This window comes from Camelus dromedarius, chromosome 11, assembly GCF_036321535.1.
Source record: "Camelus dromedarius isolate mCamDro1 chromosome 11, mCamDro1.pat, whole genome shotgun sequence".
Taxonomy (NCBI): Eukaryota; Metazoa; Chordata; class Mammalia; order Artiodactyla; family Camelidae; genus Camelus; species Camelus dromedarius.
In genome coordinates this window covers 38246041-38266995 of record NC_087446.1, presented here as the reverse complement: position 1 = coordinate 38266995, position 20955 = coordinate 38246041, and the positions used below count along the sequence as shown (strand labels likewise).

At 38.3% G+C, this 20955-nt stretch overlaps 1 protein-coding gene across 4 annotated transcripts in view; it reads left to right on the top strand.

Moving 5' to 3' along the window:
* Positions 1-2428: 2428 nt before the first annotated feature.
* The window catches only part of SLC41A2 (solute carrier family 41 member 2), a 113162-nt gene continuing 94635 nt past the window's right edge, over positions 2429-20955 (top strand). For 3 of the 4 annotated variants that reach the window (XM_064491675.1, XM_064491674.1, XM_031462878.2), the window contains exon 1: positions 2476-2615. The gene's annotated coding sequence lies outside the window, so the exon portion shown is untranslated. The other variant, XM_031462879.2, reaches the window with a different exon arrangement.

Sequence of the window (20955 nt, the reverse complement as noted above, 5' to 3'; positions counted from 1 at the left end):
TCCACATGCAGCCAAAGATCACGTCCTTACAGTTCTAACCCTCATCTGTTTCTTTGATTCACCACCTCCTAATTCCCATTGCCTGCAAACTGGTCTTCACACCTCCTCTGTTGCTCCCTTTTTACTCCTGCTCCACACTGCAGCCAGAAATGTCTTTTACAAACACACAGCTGATCATGTCTGGATGGACCATCTCTAACTCTTTAGTAGCTTCCTTTTGTCTTTAGGAATAAATCCTAATCGTGGCCTTCAAGGCTCCTCCCCTTTGTCTCCTGCAGAATGAGCCATCTCGCTAGCCACAGTGGCCCTTAGCCAGGGCCTCAACAGATGAACCCCTTCCTACCAAAGGGCCTTCCAACCTGTAGTTTCTGCAGCTTCAAGGGCACACTCCTTGCCCCACCCCTTTCGTTTGCTGCCTGGCCTACTCCTTGTTCTCCATGGCTCAGATTAAATATTACTTCCTCAGAGAGATCTCTCTTACCACCTAGAACAGATCCCTTTGTTACACACTTTCATAACTCCCAGGATTTTCTCTAGCAATCATCACAACAGTAATTACTACATATCCTCAATTCTAAGTCACTTGCTTCACCTTTGAAGCGGCCAGTTGTCAGGCAGAAGATGAAGTAGGAATGTGATGGTGTTGCTGGCACACATGGGGACCTTTTTTCATAAGGGGGTATCTCTTTGCCAGCTTCCACCTTGAGCTATTTTCAGGGTTGAAATTTAATTTAAATTTGGGTTCCAACTTGAAGCTTAAAATATCTAAAACAAAATACCTACTATGTTGTGGTATGCAGAATGAAGGGCACCGCATAAGTAGAAGGTTGCCTGCCACATGTCAACTAGTGAAATTTAGGGCAGTCAAAACCGTCAGCTCTGTCAGAAAAAACGTTAGTACAATTTTCAAAATCGGTAGAGGGTGGCTTCTCCTATGCATGCTTTGTGCGGAAATCTTGAAAGACTACTTGAAACAGAGAAGGAACACTTTTTTGGAACTTTTACTTCTGCCAGACTTTCAAGAGCAGCTAATTACCTTTGAGTGATATATAATTCAGAACATTAGAAACAATGTTGTGGGGAGGATATAGCTCCCCTATGAAGTTCAATACCCAGTACCTCCATTAAAAATAAAGAATAAATAAATCCCTTCCCAAGAAAAAAACTCCCTGAAAGTTTAAAAAGCTATTAAAAACAAGAACAAAAACCATTTGGAATTGCAATTAAAACACTGCTTTTCCATATTCCTTGCAATTATACTTTCATTCCTAAGGATGTTTAAAGGTGAAGAACACTTGCATGGGCCATTATAAAAAGCGTTACTTCAGATGGTCAAGAGTGATACAGAAGCACCTTTCCTTCTTGAAGGTGAAGGTCAAAACTCAGTTTAATGGCAAAGCGGAAAAAAAAAAAAAACTGGGTAAATGTATGCTCTGGTATACTTTAGCACCTGAAAATCTACTACTAAATCATTGGAGTGACTTAGAGTTGGTGGAAGCTTTGATTTGAGGACACTAGCTCTGCACTTTTTAAAAGGACAGTCTCTCTCTTAGAAGAGCCTGAGGACAGAAACCTGTTTCAGTCACTGGTATACTTCCCAGGCGTAGCCCATCAACTAAATCACATGCAAAAGATGCTCACCAGATAGTTGTTGAATAAAATACATGAGTTCTCAGCTTCACGTTGCAAACTTTGGCTCACTTTTACACAGATTTAAAAACAAGCATGGGCAAACTTGAAAAGTCTGGCATTCCAGCCACCTCCACATGCCCATGCACTCTGCCCATACCTCTCTTGCCCACTTCAAGCGTGCTGGAAGCTGCTCTAAAATCTCATCCCCTTCGGGGTCCATCCCCTTCTCTCCTACCTCGGATCAAGCATGGCCCATTCTGAGCTGCTCTGAGGAAAGGCATATAGTTTTAACCTAAGTCAGCGAGAAGGAAACACGAAGCCAGCCAACAGGAGGCCCCTGGTTTGAGAACAGAAATCATGAGTCATAGATTTCGGGGTTCGGACCTAGGAGCAACGGGCGATGTGGATGTGCGTAGGTCGGTGGGGACGGAGTGGGCTGCGGAACAAGGAAGGCCACAGCCCTTCTCTGTTAAGTAGGCTCCCTTGAAAATTTCCCTCTTGCCCTGCTCCATCGGGTTCCCAGCCGGCTTGGGTCAGGGTGCGGCCAAGGGTCCGGGAGGGGGCGGCGCTGGCGCTCCAGGTCGCCGCCCCCGCGGCCACATCACCAGGCGCTGATTTCCCTCGGGCGGCGGCGCGGCTGCGCCTGCGCAGGGTGGCAGCACCGGGCTGGGCGGGGCGGGCGTTGGAGAGCGAGCGGGCGGCGGGAGCTGGCTCCGGGCTGTCAACGCGGGGCCGCGACGGCGCGAGGAGGCGCCTGAGGGGAACGAGCCGCGGGCTCCCGGCAGCCGCCGCCGCCGCCGCCGCCGCCGCCGCCGCCGCCTCCGCGGGGGGACTAGGTGAATGCTCCCTCTGTCCCCCGCCCCCGGTCCTCGGTCGCGTCTGAGGAGGCGGGGTCCGCTCTCCTCACACCGCGCTCCGGGGCAGGTGATAATGGAGGGGAAGTCTCCGCTTTGGCTGCGGCGCCGTGTTCGGGCGCATCCCAGGTACTAGAGGGAGGTGCGGCGGGACCGGGCTCGGAACCCGGCTGCCGGGGCGCGGGAGAGGCCGGGGCCAGGGCAGCGGCCGAGCGACGGGGCCCGCCCGAGCCGCCCTGTCTGCGCCCGGCCCGCGGGCAGCGCCGGAGCCCGGCCCGCCGCGCCGGCCCCACCTCGGGCGGGAGGGCAGGCTGGCCCTGGGCGCCCGCACCGGAGCCGGGCAGCCGCGGGTGTGCTGTCCCGGGCCCTGACACTGGGCCAGACGGCGGGTGGTGGCTGAGCGATGGGTGGAAGGTGAGCACGGATGGAGACGCTGCGAGGCAGGCTGGGGCACACCCCAGATCCACGGCTTCAGGGCTCGACTTTTGCTCCGTGTCACCATATTCTTTCATTCTTTTGTATATGTGAAGTATAGCTCAGCAGAAGACCCCAAACGTTGATTTATAGAAGGTTATGTATATAACGTTACACTTACAGGTATGTTACCTCTATATGTAATCTTTCTGTAAGTGAGCAATATTTTATACACACACACACACACACACACACACACTTAACATACTGTGAGATTCATCCTTTTAAGGCGTAGCCTTTAGTATTTTCACCAAGTTTTGCAACTGTCACAACTATCCAGAACATTTTCCAAGCCCCCAAAGGAAAACCTGTGCACATCAGCAGTTACTTCTCATTCCCCGCCTTATCCCACGCCCTGGCCACCACTCGTCGGTCTCCTTTCCCTCTCTGTGGGTTTGCTTATTCTGGAAAATTCATATAAGTGGAATTATACAATATGTGGCTTTTTGTGTCTGGCTTCCTTTCCATAGCATGATGTTTTCAAGGTTCACCCACGCTGTAGTACTGCATTCTTTTTTATGGCCAGATAGTATTCCATTGTATTGCTGTACCACAATATCACATTTTGTTTATATGTTTTCAGTTGATGGATATTAAGAATGTTTCCATTTTTTGGCCATTGTGAATAATGCAGCTATGAACATTTAGTGAACAAGTTTTTCTGTGGGCATATGATTTCAATTCTTTTGGGTCTGTATGTTTAACTTTTTCAGGGACTGTCAAACTTTTCCAAGGTAGCCGCACTGTTTTACATTCTCATCAGTGGATGAGGCTTCCAGTTTTTCCACGTTCTCATCAACACTTGTTATTGACTGTTGGCTAATTTTTATTACAGACATTGTGGTAGGTGTGAAGTAGTATTGCTTTGCATTTCTTTTATGACTAATCATGTTGAGCGTTTTTTCATGTACTTATTGGCCATTTGTACATCTTCTTTGGTGAAATGTTTACTCAGATCTTTTGCCTGTGTTTTAATTGGGTTATTTGTTTTTTTACTGTTGAGTTATATCGTTCATTTATAGAAAACAAATTCTACGTTTGGGGGGCTAGCACTGACTAAAAAAGCCAACCAATCTGATACCAAGCAACATAATGCTTCTACTTGGGGAAAGTGAGTAAGTGCCATTTAAATGTTGCAGAATACCCTGTCAGTTGTTGGGCATCTTACTGCCCCTTTACCCTTTATGGTATTTTGAGAAAAGCCATAAAAGGTGGATTCATGACCAGAGTCAAGAGAGACCATATGAAGTTAGCATTTTCATTCTGTGCTTGGTTTGAAAAGTCCCAATTATCACTTTAAGTACACAAATACTTTATTTTGGTGACTAGCTAAGCAAACCAATAAAAAATAGCAAATACCAATTACCCAATTAAAACTTCATATGCTTTTCAGGCAAAGTGGAAGATCTTGTTATCCTAAGTTGGTATGGTCTTTATTATAACTGTATCAATATTGTGGTAGCAAATATTTTTCATGGCGCTGAAGTTAAGAGCCACTTGCACCTGAATGAATGCTGTATTTCGTGGTTAATTTGAGTGCAGAAAAATTCAGCATTAGTCTCAGGTGTTTGATACAAAATCACTGAAAAAGACATGATGCTTGCCTCCCAAGAATTTGGGCTCATTTTTTTTTTACTCTAATATGACTGTTCAGAAGTATACTGCTAAATTTTAGAAATGTTATGGAAAATAAAATTAAAGAATTCCGTATGGAATTAGTGGATAAACAACTGATTGAAAGTGTATGAAGAGCAGCCCAATCCCGCTCTTCAAGCCACTGAACTTTAAACAATGGAAACATTATTTAACCCTTTTATGCCTCATTGACTTCATTAGTAGAATGAGGTAATGATTCCAATGTATAACCTGACTGTTTTTGTTTTAGCTAATAGAATGATTATCAAACATACTGAAAATATAACCTATCCAGCCTAATGCTGATTGTTACTGACTTACCCAGTGAATGTGCAAATATCCTGTAGCTACAGATGCTTTCCCAAGTTGGCTTTCTCTGCCCCCTGGAGTTTTTAGTGTCACTTAAGGACCGAAAGTTGGGGGCAATGTGTGAACAACTTTGGGGACATGGTCCCTGGGAAATGCCGGTCAGAGTGGACCTGCCTCTTTTATGGTAGACTTTTAGGCACCCCTCATCTTTTCTCTGAAATTACTGTGGTTAGATTTCTATGACTTAAAAATGTGTGTGTTTGTGTGTGTGTGTGTGTAAAATAAAAAATGTATATATCTCTAGTAGGGTTCAAAGGCTATACTGTCAGCCAGTTATTTTATCTTAATGGGTTTAATCAGTTTGCTTTCCTCCTGACCAGTTGCACTGAGGAAATGGGAGTTTTGACTTGGGAGATAGGAGAGGTAAGTGGTATGCGGTCATGGAACATTTTGGAGGTTTGGGGGAAACTTGCTCTATTTCTAAAAGTGTAAGTATTGAAAATGGGGCTCTTTGGGCAGCATAATGGGTCTGGAAGATAAAGCAAGCGTGAGAAACAGTTTGGAAGGGAAGGCTGTAGGACACGAAGACAGATTCAACTTGTTTAGATATTTTTGCCCAAGAAAAATTCAAAATAGGAAAAGTGGGAGAAACCCTCTACTCCTTCATTCCATTCCTCTTCCCTTTTGTTCCACCTTGTTCCTCTGTGCTTCTCTTCTCCTAGGACCCAGAAAGCAGACTGGGATTACTGTTGTTCCTCATGGAGCTTTTCAGTGGGCTGATTACCTCTCTTCTCCAGACTCTGCAAATTGAGATCAGATTCAAGAAGCCAGATGAAGATTATAATAGGGTTTAATGTTCATTTCTTGCAAAACTGGATTGGAGAATTTAGCTTAGACCCATGCTGAATCTGTTCCTTAATTTATCTACCCAGATGACTCTAGAGCACCTAAAAAAACTGCAGGTCTCCTCTGTAGGGAGGGAAAATCCTGTCTCAGAGAGATTACCTCAAGGGAGTTAGAATGGAAAGGAAGGGTTTCTCTTCTTGAAGGCATACAAGTCCAGGAGAGCCAGTGAGAGCTCAGGGGTGGAGCCTGTCTGGAATATTGACCTTTATTCTTATCACAGCCATTAGATATGTCACTTTGCTATAGGAGGAACTGATGGGGTAGAAAAAAAGCAAAGTGTCCCTTAATCCTGTTTTCTCCTACCTAGAGGAGTGGAAGTTCTGTTGTCCTTGCCGAGAGGTAAATAAGGACCTGTCTTCTCATCAGTTAAGTATGTTGTGGGTAATAGTGTTTTGTAGGCTGGCTTAGGAACTTAATCACCATTTATAAAACTGGAACTGAGAATACATTTTCCTTGGAAATAGCTAAACCTCTTAACAATTTTTAAGTTGGTGATTATTTCATTGTATGGTTAAATATATAGTTGATTCAAGGGCACACTTGTTTTACTCCTCAAACATTTGTTGAGTGCCTAATATATTAATGGGCACTGAGCTAGGCTCTCAGATTCAGCAGTGAACAAGAGTGGGTCCTGACAGTCATGGAATTTACAGCCTAGAAAGACAATTAGTACATGTACAGCTACAATAAAGCTTAAAAAATCTTAGAAAGCACTGAGTGTTTGGGACCACAGAGGAGGGGAAACTAATCTAAGAGAATCAGGGAGATGATGTCTGAGAGCTAAGGTCACAAAGTAGAATAGGAAGTAGCCAGAAAATGGGATGAGTGAAGTGTTCAGGCAAAAAGAACATGTGGAAAGGCTAAGAAGTGAGAGAGTGTGGTACTAAAGTGATATTTTTCAAATTGCGGGCACCTACCCGGAGACTGTAAAACCAATTTAGTGTTGTGACTTGCATGTTTTTAAAATGAAATAAAATAGAAAAAAAGTCTGTCACACGTAGATACTTACTAGATTGTGACATTTAAAGTTTGAAAATCCCTGCAATAGACGAAACAGAGAAAAAGTACAATGTGACCACAGATCTTGGTTCAGTGGGGATGATGATGATGATGCAAGATTTAGTTAACCTTTTTTAGAGATTTTGAATTTATCTTAGAGGAAATGAGAAGCCATTGAAAAGTTTTAATCAGGGCCTGATTAATATTTTCTAAAGATCCCTTGAGTACATGGTTTTTCTCTACTTGAATATAAACTTCACATTCCTTGGCCCAGTGTCATAGGTATTCCAAAATCTGGTTCCGGTCTCTTTTTCTAAAAAATATTTCTACTATTTTTGGTAGTGGAACCTCTCATTTCACAAAGATTGACGGTTTGCCAAAGTGCCTTTGCACCAAGACCAGAAAAATCTGCGAGAGCAGACCTTCCTTCTCTCTCATTCACGTCGAATCTCTGGCATTTAGCTTAGTGCCTGGTACCCAGCACAGACTAAGAAAATCTTTGTTGATAAGAGTCTAAATACCATTACTATTAGAGCTGTTACACAGACGTAGAAATAACCTGGATGTTTCTAGCAAAACTTGCTTTTGGAAAAAGAAAAAGATTTTACTAGAAATTCTTTTTCCATAGTTGGAATCATTAGTAATAGAATCCCATTTACTTAAAAGATAATTTAACAAAAAGTACTCTTGTTATATTAAAACAATAGTAGAAATAACAAAAAGAACAAGACTTTCTCACTTTGGGGTTTCTCCTAAGGAGTACAAAGCCGTAACAAATTGTTCACAGGAGGAGGCAATCCAGCAGCCATTTATATTTTGTTTGAATTGATAGGATTCTCTGAACATTCTCCAAAAGGTAGTTTTACAAAGATGGCTGGGGACAAAGAGGAAAAATTAGATTAAAATGTGTCAATCATATGAGCTTAATGGAGAGGCAGCAGAAAATATTTTGGTCTTAGAAGAAGTAAAAAATAGAACATCCATATACCCCATAGACCTTACAAATAAGAATTTAATGATGTCAGTTTGTTGCCAGAGAATGATTGTTCTGTCACAGTATTGTGACTTCACAGAATTAGATTGTGAAACCCAACTGTGAAGGAAAATTCTTTCAGTGTATGGTTTTGATAAGTGGCAAGAGAAGTTACGAAAAATTCATGAAAGGTAGAGAGATTTCAAGTTCTGATTCAGATTTCTTCTTAATACATTTTTGAGATGTGGAAACTTTGTTAATTAGTTTTGTAAATTGGATTTTATATATCTTAAACATGAACACTAGAATCAAATGTTGCTAGTATAGGACGGCTTTTGAATTTTGTGTTTTTTATGTTCTACAGAGTCCTATTTTAAGCCGTGCATTATAGAACTTAAATTGAAACCGTTAACTTGTATAAATTTATCCTAAGGAAGTAATTCTAAATATGGGAAAGTTTTATGCACAAAGATGCTCGTTTTCAGTGCGGTGTAATTTACACAAAGTGTCCTGCTATAAGGATGTGATTCATTAAAATATGGCAATCGACTTGAAGACATTTAACCATTAAAAATACTTTTTTAGAGCAGTAGTTTCTTACTACTTTTTAAGTTAAAAAGTAAAGAGTGCTCAATATAAATAGAAGTTCAAATAATATAAAAATATACAGAATTTAAAAAGTGGAAATAGTATTTCAAGTCCTTCGTTACCCTACTTCTCCAATCTAGGCCAAGCGGGTTCTCCAGAGGTCAGTGCTCTGAACTTCTTGGTATCTGTCCTTCCAGGCCTTTTTTCTAACCCAGTGATTTTCAAACTGTGCTCCAAGGAGGGGCGTTGGGGTCTTTTCAGGTTAGGTGAGGTGGGGACTGAGTGGTGGTTCATCCCGGACTGCTTTGCTTTTTACCTGTTGTCTGTATTGGGATTTCACACAGGGTTTAGTTTAAACAAGGAATTCCTCTGCATTCAAAATAGGTATTCAAAAACAATTAGCCTTATTTAGAAAATGAAGTCTTAACCCTCTTAGGAATTCCAGATCTTCTCCAGTTTACCATTTTGCTGTTTGGTGACAGGACTGTTCTACTGAGACCTATTTATTCATTTCCCCAGCAGTTTTCTGCCTGCCTGCCAGCCACCTTGTTAGAATGCACCTACTCTTCTTTTTTTCCCATCTCTCTAAATGTTACTTGTTCTTTAAGGTTTGACTTGTTATTGTTTTCGTTCACGCCTTCTTTCTAGGTGTATTTAGTGGACACCACCTACCTTTTGACTAATTACTGAGTGGGGAGTATACAGAATTTTGTATCAAAAGCTCATAGACTAGTAGAGGGTGACCTTCATGTAAATAAGTGCAGTTATGTATTATAAAGTAAGAGCATTTGAGGGGCGGATACTGAAGATACATGTGGTCTCGTCTACACTGTTTTATATGGCACTTATAAAAAGGGTAGTTGATTATATGGGTACATTTCCGGTCTTTTTTATTGAGTAGTAAGAAAATAATGCAGAAGGTAATTCACCTGTGAATTAGAGAGGAGACTTAGGACTTAGTTTTCATTCTTGAGCAGTCAACGGTGTTCAAAACAACCCAGATCCAACTGACTGGATTCCACTGTTGGGCACAAATGGAGTTGGGAGAGAGCACTGGAAGGACCTTGGTCCTGGACTCCTTGTCTCCCGTGGCCACTCACACTGGTGTACAGAGGATGCCTGTAGTTTCTTCTTTATCATTAGCTGGTTAGTCAGAAAGTCGTGGATTTGAGTCCTGTATCTTTATCTAAACTGACTTTATAACTTGGGCATATTACTTAACCTCTCTGAGACTCAGTTTCCCAAACTGTAGCATAGAAACATGTCTATCTTCTAGGTTTTTAGAAAAGATTATATAAGTACAGACAAATGAAGTCTATTCTTTTTGCTCTAAGTGGTTTTGATGTTCTATAGAATGGGTGACTGTTCTCCTTTCTTTTGAGTTTAAGTTTTTAAATATTTTGGAGGCCTTATGGATTAGACTCTCGTTCTGTGAAGAAGTGTTTTTTAGTCTGAGAGTGACATTTTGATAAGCTATTCTTATCCCTGGTAAGATAAGAATAAACAATACAGGAAAGTAATAGGGCCAGAGAATGTTTAGTGGGGAAGTAAATCCTTTCCCTTATTAGCTGGTCTATTCCCTTGGGATTTAAAGCAGACTGTTTATCTGTGATCAAGAAAGCAAAATTAATAAGTAGGCCCAGAGTCTAAAGCCTGGTCTATTTTCATTTTATCTGCTACTTTCCTCTTTTAGATAACAAACAATAAAGGTTTTTTATAGTAACATTCTAATTCTCTTTTTTAAAAAAATCAGAAAATTCTTGTACTATGGCATTTCTGAATTGTAAGGTTTCAGAATAACCCCAAACTCATGATTCTCTTTGTAATGCTTCACATTCTGGTGAGTAATCTTAGTTCTCTAGTCCAGAATAAACTTTAAAGTAATGGCTTAAGGTCATCTGTTTTATTTGTAAATTGTAAAAATGTTGTTTAGATATCTTTTTAAAATTTAAAAAATACAGTAAATGTGATATTTAAATTTAACAGCACTGTTAGAGCTACTTCCTAGTCCAGCTTTCATTTTCTTTGTTCCTTTTAAAACATTGTGGTTTCCTGAAAACCTGTGTTGTTTAGTATACATACATACTGTTTGGTGTGTGTATATACCAGTCAGTGTATATATATATATATATATACACACACACAGTACTTTGTAGCAATCTGGCACTTTAATTAAAAGTAGGATCAGTATGTTGTATAAAATGTAAATATTAAACTTCAGTTTATTTTTGGAGAAGAGTAGAACAAGATAGTTGATCTGAAAAGTATAAGCCAGGGGTTTAATACAGCAATGTATAACATTTCTGTAATTGTATGGGCTAGTATATTCCTTAGTAAAGGGAGAAAGAGATGGGAAGTTAGATTTTGAGCCTTCTATGAAAATGTATAATAATAATGATGAGAACAGTGATAATTAGCTAATATTTATTGAAGGTCCAGTACATTGTCCTAAGCACATTGCATGTATGAAGTCATTTAATCCTCACAATAATCCAATGGAGGAGATAGTTTTTCATGAGGAAGCGAGTATAGAGGCGTAAGTCCCGTAGCTAGTGGAAGTCAGAATTTAAGCCAAAGCAGTTTGATGTTAGAGCCCAGCCCAGACGCTATCAGTGTCTTAGTGTGTTGACACTTCTTCACATTTAATTTTTTGAAAGCAAATCATCTCTTTTAATTGAAGTGTGAAGATTTGCTGAATAAGTCACTTGAAATTCCCCCCCAAATCACTCAATGCAAATCATGTTATTGATTTATTCATCTAATGAAAACATTCAAATATCTTGATAAGCTTTGTACAGTTTCAAACATAGCATAAAGCATTTGCCCGTGATTCCACATGAATAATACAGGTTTGAACAGGCAGTTAATATTCTCCTTTTCAAAATGTGTTTGACTGAAATCTGTGTACTCAGGTATGGGATTTTGATTGTGTGTAGATTTTTTCATCTGAGTTTAAACTTGTATTATTCCTTAGAACAAAACCTATTCTTTTCTCAGTCCCTGGGGCCAGTGTTTAATAGACAATCCAAGCATGTGTTTGAGCATTAGCAAGAGGGCACCAAAAGAGGGGGAAAATTTTAGTAATTTAATGTTTTGTAATTTTTTTTCACTTCTGTATATATATATATATTTCAGATTCTTTTCCATCATAGTTTATTATAGGATATTGAATATAGTTCCCTGTGCTATACAGTAAATCCTTGTTGCTTATCTATCTTTTGTGTAGTAGTTTGTATCTGTTAATCCCATACTCCTAATTTATCCCTTCCCTCTTCCCTTTCCCCTTTGGTAACTATAAATCTGTTTTCATGTCTGTGAGTCTGTTTCTGTTTTGTATATAGATTCATTTGTATTATTTTTTTAGATTCCACATATAAGTGATACCATATGATTTGTTTATCTCTGACTTAATTCATTAAGTATAATATTCTCTATGTCCATCCATGTTGCTACAAATGGCAGTATTTTATTCTTTTTAATGACTGAGTAATAGTCTGTTGTATATATATACCACCTCTTCTTAAGACAGTGGTCTGTTTATGGGCATTTGGGTTGTTTCCATGTCTTGACTATTATAAATAGTGCTGCTATGATCATTGGGGTGCATGTATCTTTTCGAATTACAGTTTTTGTCTTTTCTGAATATATACCCAGGAGTGGGATTGCTGGATCATATGGTAGCTCTATTTTTAGTTTTTTAAGAAACCCTTATACTCTTCTCCATCAGAGCTGCACCAATTTACATTCAAGCCAACAGTGTAGGAGGGTTCCCTTTTCTCCACACCCTTTCCAGCATTTATTATTTGTAGAGTTTTTGATAATAGCCATTCTGACAGGTGTGAAGTGGCACCTCATTGTGGTTTTGGTTTGCATTTCTCTGTTAGCGATGTTGAGCACTTTTCATGTGCCTGTTGACCATCTGTTAATGTTTTGTAATTTTTAAAGAAACAGTGAAGTACTCTTTCTAGGAAAAGTTGTACTTTTTTGTGACTCTTATTTTGTTTGGAGTAATTATTGTTTTGAATTATATGTGGTGGATGGATGAGACACACCATAATCTTGGTGGCAGTCTCACCCTGCCTTGGAGCTTGATGGGGCGGATACAGTTATTTATTCACAGTCATCTAACGAATATAAGATGTAAGTGAAATCATGGCTATGAATACAGCAGAATGTTAGTTGTTTGGAAGTGTTTAGGTTTATGTTAATTGAGTGAAGGCTGTTGCCTTTTGGTTGTGTTCTTATTGGGGAATTGTGGAGGGGGAGAAGTAGGAAAGAAAGGAAAAATTTTAGAGTTCCTGGGAGTTTTAATAAGAGGAAGTTGTAAGTCGCCATTAAAAATAACTGTAGAATACTGATAAACTCATTTTTGATTTTTTATGAAATGCAGAGAGAATGCAAAACAGGGTGTATAATATGAGTCTATTTTTATTTTGAATATATATAGAGAAAAATATAGTAAAGCTATCATATACACTAATACATCATCAGTGATTATCTCTGGATGGTGAGTTTCCAGAATAAACAATTTTTGTTTGTCCTTGGCTTTTTTTTTTTTCAAGCATTGGATACATATTGCTTTTATGAAAAACAGAAAAACAATAAAAGAGAATACTATGCCAGTGGACATTAGAAGCATTGTTTTACATGAGCTTGAGAAAGAAGGGTAGTCAGGATATTTTTATGAGCAAAGACCAAATATGTGGCAACCAAGTTCATTTTGGGGTGAGTTTGAGCATAGTTCTAGTTTGAACTTCAAGTTGGACTTGAGCCCTTCAGGGAAGGGCTCCTTTTTTTTTTTTTTTTAAACTGATATTTGAATAAAAAGTCCGCAGTTGTGACCAAAGGGTAGAGCAGAGACTTGATTGCAGAGAGTAAAGATACTGAAAGAGTTAGGTCACTGTTTCAGTTTGATGCCAAGATGGTTGAGTAACAGGACACTGTGTACCTGTGGTTCACCTAATCTGCAGAGAATCTCTTGTAGTGAGTTTGTAACTTAAGCTGACTTCATAGCTCTGTGTACCAGGGAGTAGGACTGAGGGAAAATACAGTTTGGGGGAGGTAGAAGATCAGCTTCATTTCCCTGGCTGGTGCCATTGTGAACGTGTCCCAGTGAGGGAAGGTAATGTTAGGCTGCCACCTGAGGAAGACCTCGCTCAGTGTGGGAGCTGTCCTGTTTCATTACCTAGTGGAAGGTAATGTAATTTATAGTGTGGCCTTTTGATCAGGGTGTTATCATGATGTTTGCTTCACCTCCGGGGCAGGGAAAAAAGAAGGGTCCCTGGATGAATTGAAATGCTCTAAGTAAATATTTGGAATGGAATCACCATGAAAATCATGGGGTCTTAAAATGTAGAAGAATGGGAACCTTACATTGGCAAATCATTTTTCCCTTTCCTTAGATTTTTTTCTTTTAAACTTTGACACATTGGCAACCTTTCTGCACTTTACAATTCTGAAAGCTTTTGTTTTTAGTTGTCAGTTGAATTATACAAAGAGTAAAGTGTGTATTTTAGGTAGGTCCCAGAAGTGTGCTCACATTTAAAAAACTGAATTCTCTCTAAGAATATAAAGATGTATTAAGGCTTAAAATATGAAAGTATACTTTTTAGTGAGTTCTGAATAATAATTACTCTGTATTTTTAAAATACTGATGAACTCTAGTTACCTAGTTTCTAAATTTAGGTATTTCAGATTTATAAGTACCAGAGAAACCAGTAAGGAAATATATTATTTATGTGCAGTATCTTTTATACAAAAGTGTTAGTCTTTTTATAAAAGACAATATCTACAAGAAGTATTGGTTTAAGAAAAAAGTTACAAAACCAGTACCAGAGAAAATAAAACTAGGAGTATAATATTAAGATGAATAAATCCATCATAGATTTGAGTTTCAGATGTAGCTGTAAGTTTTCTTGTTGCTTAAGTAAAATAAAAGTCTTTTATTTCTTTAATAAAGACTCAGTCTTTATTAAAGAAAAATACCATTTTCAGTAGCAAGGCTTTCTGTAGATATAAATTCTAAATAAAGTTCATGCGTCTTTATATAGGGATGAGGGAGGTGATTTCTCCCCAGCAGTTTGCAGGAAATTAATGAATGTCAATTGCAAGCTAATTGCAGAAGAGAGTCATTGTGTGTTTGGTAGCTTTTTTGAATAAGATCCACGTAAGAAATGTTGAAGACACTGTGAGAAATATATTTTTGTTGTTGTTTAAAGGCAGTTTCTTGGCTTCAGAACAGAGTCCTCTCATTTAACTCCTTTGCAGTTTAGCCACATTCACTGAGTTGTTTCAAACAGTAGTACTAACTGATATTGTTAGTAATTGTGTTCTTCCTGTATTATAAAACTATTTATGTATTGTTATTAATTTAGTCAGAATACTGAGTTAAATAATTGATTTTTTTTCACTTTTCAGTTGGTTTGATAGGGGCTAAATATAATCTAACTGATAGCACCTGGTAGAATGAACTGTAGTTTGTTTATGCACTACACTTAGTTCTTTGGACATATACCGTGTGTATTCTGTCAGCATTTTCTCAATAAGCAGAAATGGTTTAACTGTGTTTTAGTTGGCTCATTGGCTTATTTTAGATATATCCTTCTTCCAAATAAACATTCTTTTAAAAAATACTTTTTTTTTCAAGTGGGATTGAGGGTTATGATTCTGAAAACAAAATCAGTTGTCTGGATCTGGTTTCCTTTGAAAAATTATTTGAGATGTATCAAAATAAATAATCAATAAACAGTAATAAGAATAGGAAAGAGTTTTATTTGGGCCAAATTGAGGTCTAGCCCAGAAGCTGGGTTCCCAGATTACTCTGAGGCACTGTTCCCGAGAAGCATGGCTTCCAGCACAGTTTTATGTCTTGTCAGAACAAAGAAACATTGTCAAAGTCAGGGATATATTTCTTTAAAGTTTTCAAAAAAAAAAAAAAAAAAAAAGACCAGCGAGTCAGTATGGCTGTGACACCTGGGAAGGGAGTCTTATCATTATAGGAGGAACAGCATTGGCATCCTGGCAAGAGGGGCATTGAATCTTTGTTTTTAATAAGGACTTTGTTTACTTCTGGTCAGTATACCCTTTATTTTAATAATTAAAGCAGATGTACAATGTATGTTTGATATGCTGCAAACAGGCTGTTTTTCAGTTAGCATAAAATTCAAGTTAACTAATGTGTAAGCCAGAATGACTTCCCTATATTTCAATATGTGAAAATGTATCAGATGTATTGAGGATTTATTACAGAAGATTTATTATACCCACTTATTTCTCTGGGCTCAAACAAATTCTTTACAAATGTTTAGCTGTCTTTCAGGCAGATAGAAATTTTAGGATGGATAAATTTTATGATGTTACTCTTTTCTATCAGTGGTCAGGCTTAGAAATGAGCGATGTTTTGTGGAATCAGCTAGCTTTAGGATATCAGTAGCTGAATCATGCCCGTGATTTCTCGAGCTTTTGTGTTTGTTACAGAATATCAGGACTACCCAACCAAGAAAGTTTGATGTCACCACTTTTTACCTAAATGCAAGCTATGTGAGTGCTTAAATTCAATTTAAGTAGACAGTTACCAGTTTAAGCCAAAGAAGTCAAGATATTTTTTGTTTTAGAAGCTAAGTCTATGCATTTCAGCCACAACAAAAAAAGGAGTGGGGGAGAAGATAGTTTCATTCCACTTTAGATGTGAGCTTTTTAATCAAGGAGGACAGTATTTGTGAGGTAGCATTTTTTGTATTTCAGTTTCCAAGTACTTTTAAATGAGCTAATAAACAAGTATAAAAATTGTGGGACAAGATATGTATATTACTATACTTCAGCTGTTGTTTGGACTTACACCTTATGAAGTTTGTGGGATAGTTACTGACTGGACATACCTTGATTCTTTAGAATTGTTGCTTTGGGATAGTCCTTTTTCCTTGGTTAGCTACAGGAGACGTCTGTACCCTTTTTTTCCTTTCTTTCTAGTTACACATTTTTAATGGATAGCATGAATTATACTTCTGCTGAGCAGCAATGGTGCATTTGGAATTCTGGAGATTTCTTTTACAGTGCCATATTGATTTTTAACTTTTGAGGGTCATGTGATATATTAAATATCATAGGAAAAACAAGATGTCATCTTTGCTATGTGAGAATTGCTAGATATCCAAATGGATACTTCCCATTAAAATTTTTTTTTTGCTGTAAGTGATAGGAAAATTGCTAACTGTTTTGGGCATTTAATTTTTACTGTTTTTTTCCCTCTCTGTACCCTTAATCCTACATTAATTTGGGTAGATTTCTTTGAGGTAGTAAACTTTTAGTGTGACCTTTTGAATGAGGTGGAAGTTCCCAGACGTTAGGAACACTTTGGTAGAAAATGTAGAAGTGCTGAATAAAGGAAATCTGATTGAATAAAGGAAACTTAGAGAAGAATAAAAGGTAATAATTAACTGGTTTAAGAAATCTAATAGAAGGCAGTGAGTCAGTTTAAAACAGTTAGGAACCCAAAATAAGCAATGTAGGGAGCCTAGTGAGAATAGTGAAGTCAAAGGGTTAAAAAGGAGGAATGATTTTAGTAATAGCTGTAGAGCTAGCTCTGATGGTTTAGTAGTCAAGGTCTGTGATCCGCATAAATGGGACTAGGATGTCCTTGTGGGTTCTGTTGAGTTCTTGAGGGAGAAGGGTTTGGCAGCCAAGTCACAGCAGACAGGATGGCAGAAAGGGGCATCAGAGTGAACATGAAAAGACTGGAAGGATGACTGTTTAAGAGCTGTTTGGGATATGTGCCGAGAAAAGTGATGTGATGGTAAATTCTTCAGGAAAAAGGAGTTTGGGGTATGAAATGAAGAAGCTGAGGCGTTCAGATGATGAAACTGATACCTAAAAGGCTACTGAGACTTTAAAAACCGTTTTTGTTTAAATGGAAAGAGTTAATCATTGAAATTGGTGAGGATTTACATTTATACAGGTTTCATTCTTTAAATGAAAATAGTTGAAGAAAACTAAGCTGCCATAAAGTCAGCCTGATTTGGGAGTTCTGCAAAAAGTAAATTAAATAGACACAGTCCTTCTGTATGAACCAATTTACAGTTAAACAATTTAGAGCTCACTGGGTATTATTCAAAAGAATGTACCAAAACTTTTTAAAAGAAAAGAAAATAATTTGTACAATATCAGCTAAGGTCTAGTTTTGTTTGGCGTGACTTCTCTGAAAGCTGATTTAGCTGACCACATAGTACATCCTGTTTGGTAACTGTCTATATCTCTTACTAGCAAAACAGAAACACAGAAGACAGAGACTCAAAGAGGAAATAGAAGGAGCAGAATGCACACTTGCAGAGTGGCAAAGCTCAGAATACATAATCACCATAATATGACTTGACTTCTAGGTCATTTTGTGTATGTATATATGTGTGTGAAAGTGCTGTGGTTTTATGTGTTTATACAAATGTAAAATACCCACCTGATAACGGATTTTTGACTGCATGTGATAATCTTTTTGTTTTGGTTATGAGAAGATAACAAAGTATTAAACTTCCATTTATTGCCTTTCTTAGTAATGAGGCTTGACTTAAGCCTGCTAACTCACAGCTCTGCTAAGTTTTTCAATTGTATCATTTAACCTTTGCAATGGAACAGAATCCCTCCTTCAGCACAACCCGCAGATTTTCTACAAGATACTGATTTAGTAAATCAACACACATACACTTCTTTTTCTTAATTTTTAAAAATTAGCAACTTTAGCATTAAGGTTTTTGTTTTTGTAACTAAAGTTGAATTCATAAGGATTGTCTGGTATTAGTTTATTTTCCTTTAAGTCAGTGATTCCCTGACATGACTCTGTGGATTAATGCTGGCCCGTGACAACGCTTTTACAGGGAACGTAGAGTGAGTTCTTCATAAATCTAAATGTGTTCAGTGGAAAGTTTTTAGTCCAAGATTTTGTCCTTCCTACATTTTCATGTTAAAATGTACACTTATTTTTAAGGGAAAGGTTATTTTTAACTTGGTCAAATTTGGGTGGAAATTTGACTGAGTTAATGAGATCTAAATGTTTAGAAACCACTGTTTTAAAACTCTTTAACCATAGACACAACCCTTAAGTGCTTAGTATATCAGAGAGACTCTCCTAAACTAACATAGGTGGGAATCTGTAGGTCAGACTACTTTTTATTTTTATTTTTAAAAATTTTTTGATTTACAATGTTATAGTAGTTTCTGGTGTACAGCATAGTGATTCAGTTATACACATACATATTCTTTTTCCTATTCTCAGACTTCTTTTTAAGATACATACTTTTTTGGTTAGCTTTTGTTAGGTCATGCTGTGGGTTGTAAGCGATTTTAAACTCTCAGTGTCTGTCAGTGGCAAAGCTTTATTTCTTGCTCATATTACGTGTTGCCTGTAGGTTGCTGCATACTGGCTGCAGTAGCTTCGGGTCTGCATGTTCTATTTGTCCCAGGACCCAGTCTGAAGAAGCAGCACTTACCTAGGACATGTCATTCTCATGACAGAGGGAGGAGAAGGCAAAGCTGAATCACTGTCTCTGTAGATGTTACCGCTGCTCTCATTCCATTGGCCATCATGAGTCATACGACCAACCCTGATGTCAGTGGAGATGAGGAAGTATAATCCTCCCTGCAAGTAACATGATAAGAGGTAGAGATAATAATCCTCTTGTAGGAGGAAAGCAATAACTGGGATTAATAGTAAAATCTGTCACAGTATCACTCATACTGAAGCACTCATGTAATGTAATGAATAATTTTAAAGAACAATAAACACTTAGGTATCTACTACCAAGCTTAAAAAAATGGAACCACTATCTTTGGAGGCCCTCCCCCCGTGCCTTCTTTTTAATGGAGGTACTGGGGATTGAACCCAGGATCTCATGCCTGCTAATAAGCACACGCTCTAACACTACTCCCAACTCCCACGCCAGTGTGCTTTTATACTGCTTCCCCAAATGTGACCATTCTCTTGTTTTGTGCAAATACTGGCCATTAGTGAATAAAGTAGTGGATTCTTTTTTTCCTGGAGATGGGTTGCTTTATAACTTACAAAGGGAATTGAGAATTTAAACCTAATTCACTATACAAACTTTTAGAGATATTGTTTCTTCTCAGCTATGTTGGTACCAGATTTGGCTAAAGAGTGACCCATAAATATCTCCACTGGCATTCTTTACTTGAAGCACCTTAAAACCAGTGGAAACTTTGCCCAATTCTATTCACTTATTTTTAAAATTTTTACTTGTTTTTATTTATTCTAGGCTAAATAACAATATAGAGCAACCAGCTTTTTTTTTTAGTGGCATATATGTACGTTACCTATTTAAAATCAGCCACAGAGTATTTTTATTGTAATCAGTTATTCTAAGTGATTTCTTTAAAGGAAGAAAGTTTAAGGAGTCTTTAGGGAGCTAATAGACCTTGTCAGTATGCAAGCATCAGAATAACTGGCTGCTCATTACCTGGATAAAATGAAGGATAAATAAAAATAAACATGTTTTCCTCAGTGCAGGTTGGTGATATGTAGTCCATGGCACGCACTTGTAGTAAGATAATTCCTAGTACTCCCAAATTACATTATTTAAAAAACAGATGTTAGGACGAACACCACTAAGACTAGCTTGAGCGATGAAATTTATTGGCCAGTCTAATTGGGAAGAATAGGGGTGGGAATAGGGTTTAATAGGGAATAGAAGAATAGGGTTTAAATAAATGAGATAGAAGTTCTAATTATGTTGTCAGGACCCTCTCATCTTCTGCTAGCTCTGATTCTCTGTTTCTCTGGAACCCCTTATAATGAAGACGAGCTTTCCTCTAGATGTTCGTGGTGGGGTGGTGGTGGATGATGCTTTTTGAGGAGGAAGGCATAGTGACAGCTTCAGAATTATTTCACTCCAAATGGAAGTAAGAAAACACTCTTCCAGAGGCCTTCCCCTCTAAAATAGCCCTGTAAGTCATTCACTTTTTCTTAAATCAACTGTTTCCTTCATGGCCTTTATCACAAATTATCTCATTTATTTATTTGCTTAACTGAATGTTGTTTTTCCTTCCTGCTATAAGGTAAAATCCATTAGAAGCAGGAATGGTGAATCTTTTATTAATCATGTAACTCTAGCATCTAATAGGCACACTCAGGAAATAGCCAACAAACAAGTGAAATTCCAGGGAAGGACTCAGGCCTGCTCTAGGTGCTTGTCATTATGTGGTCTGGAGGGTAGGGTACTGTGGTTACCAGAATCTCATGGAATAGGACAAGTGTGGTTTCATGCAGGAAATGGAGGTACCATTAGCTAAAAATTGGAAACATGCTGAGGAAACAGCAACAAAAATACATGTTTTATGTTCTCTAAGCATGGTTTATATTTCAGCTAGCTGCCCAGTCTGCTGTGTAAGGTTGTGCAGGTTCTGCAGGGCATGATGGTACTTGGCTGAGGGGATGGAGTGGGGCTGAAATCCAGCCCAAGACTCCACTCCTGGAGCTTCTTTTTTTTAGGAGGCGCTCTTAAAATTTATACAAAGGCTGTCTAATCTCTGTACACAGTGGCCCTGGTTGAGTATCTGTCTAACCTAGATAGCTTATAGTGAAGT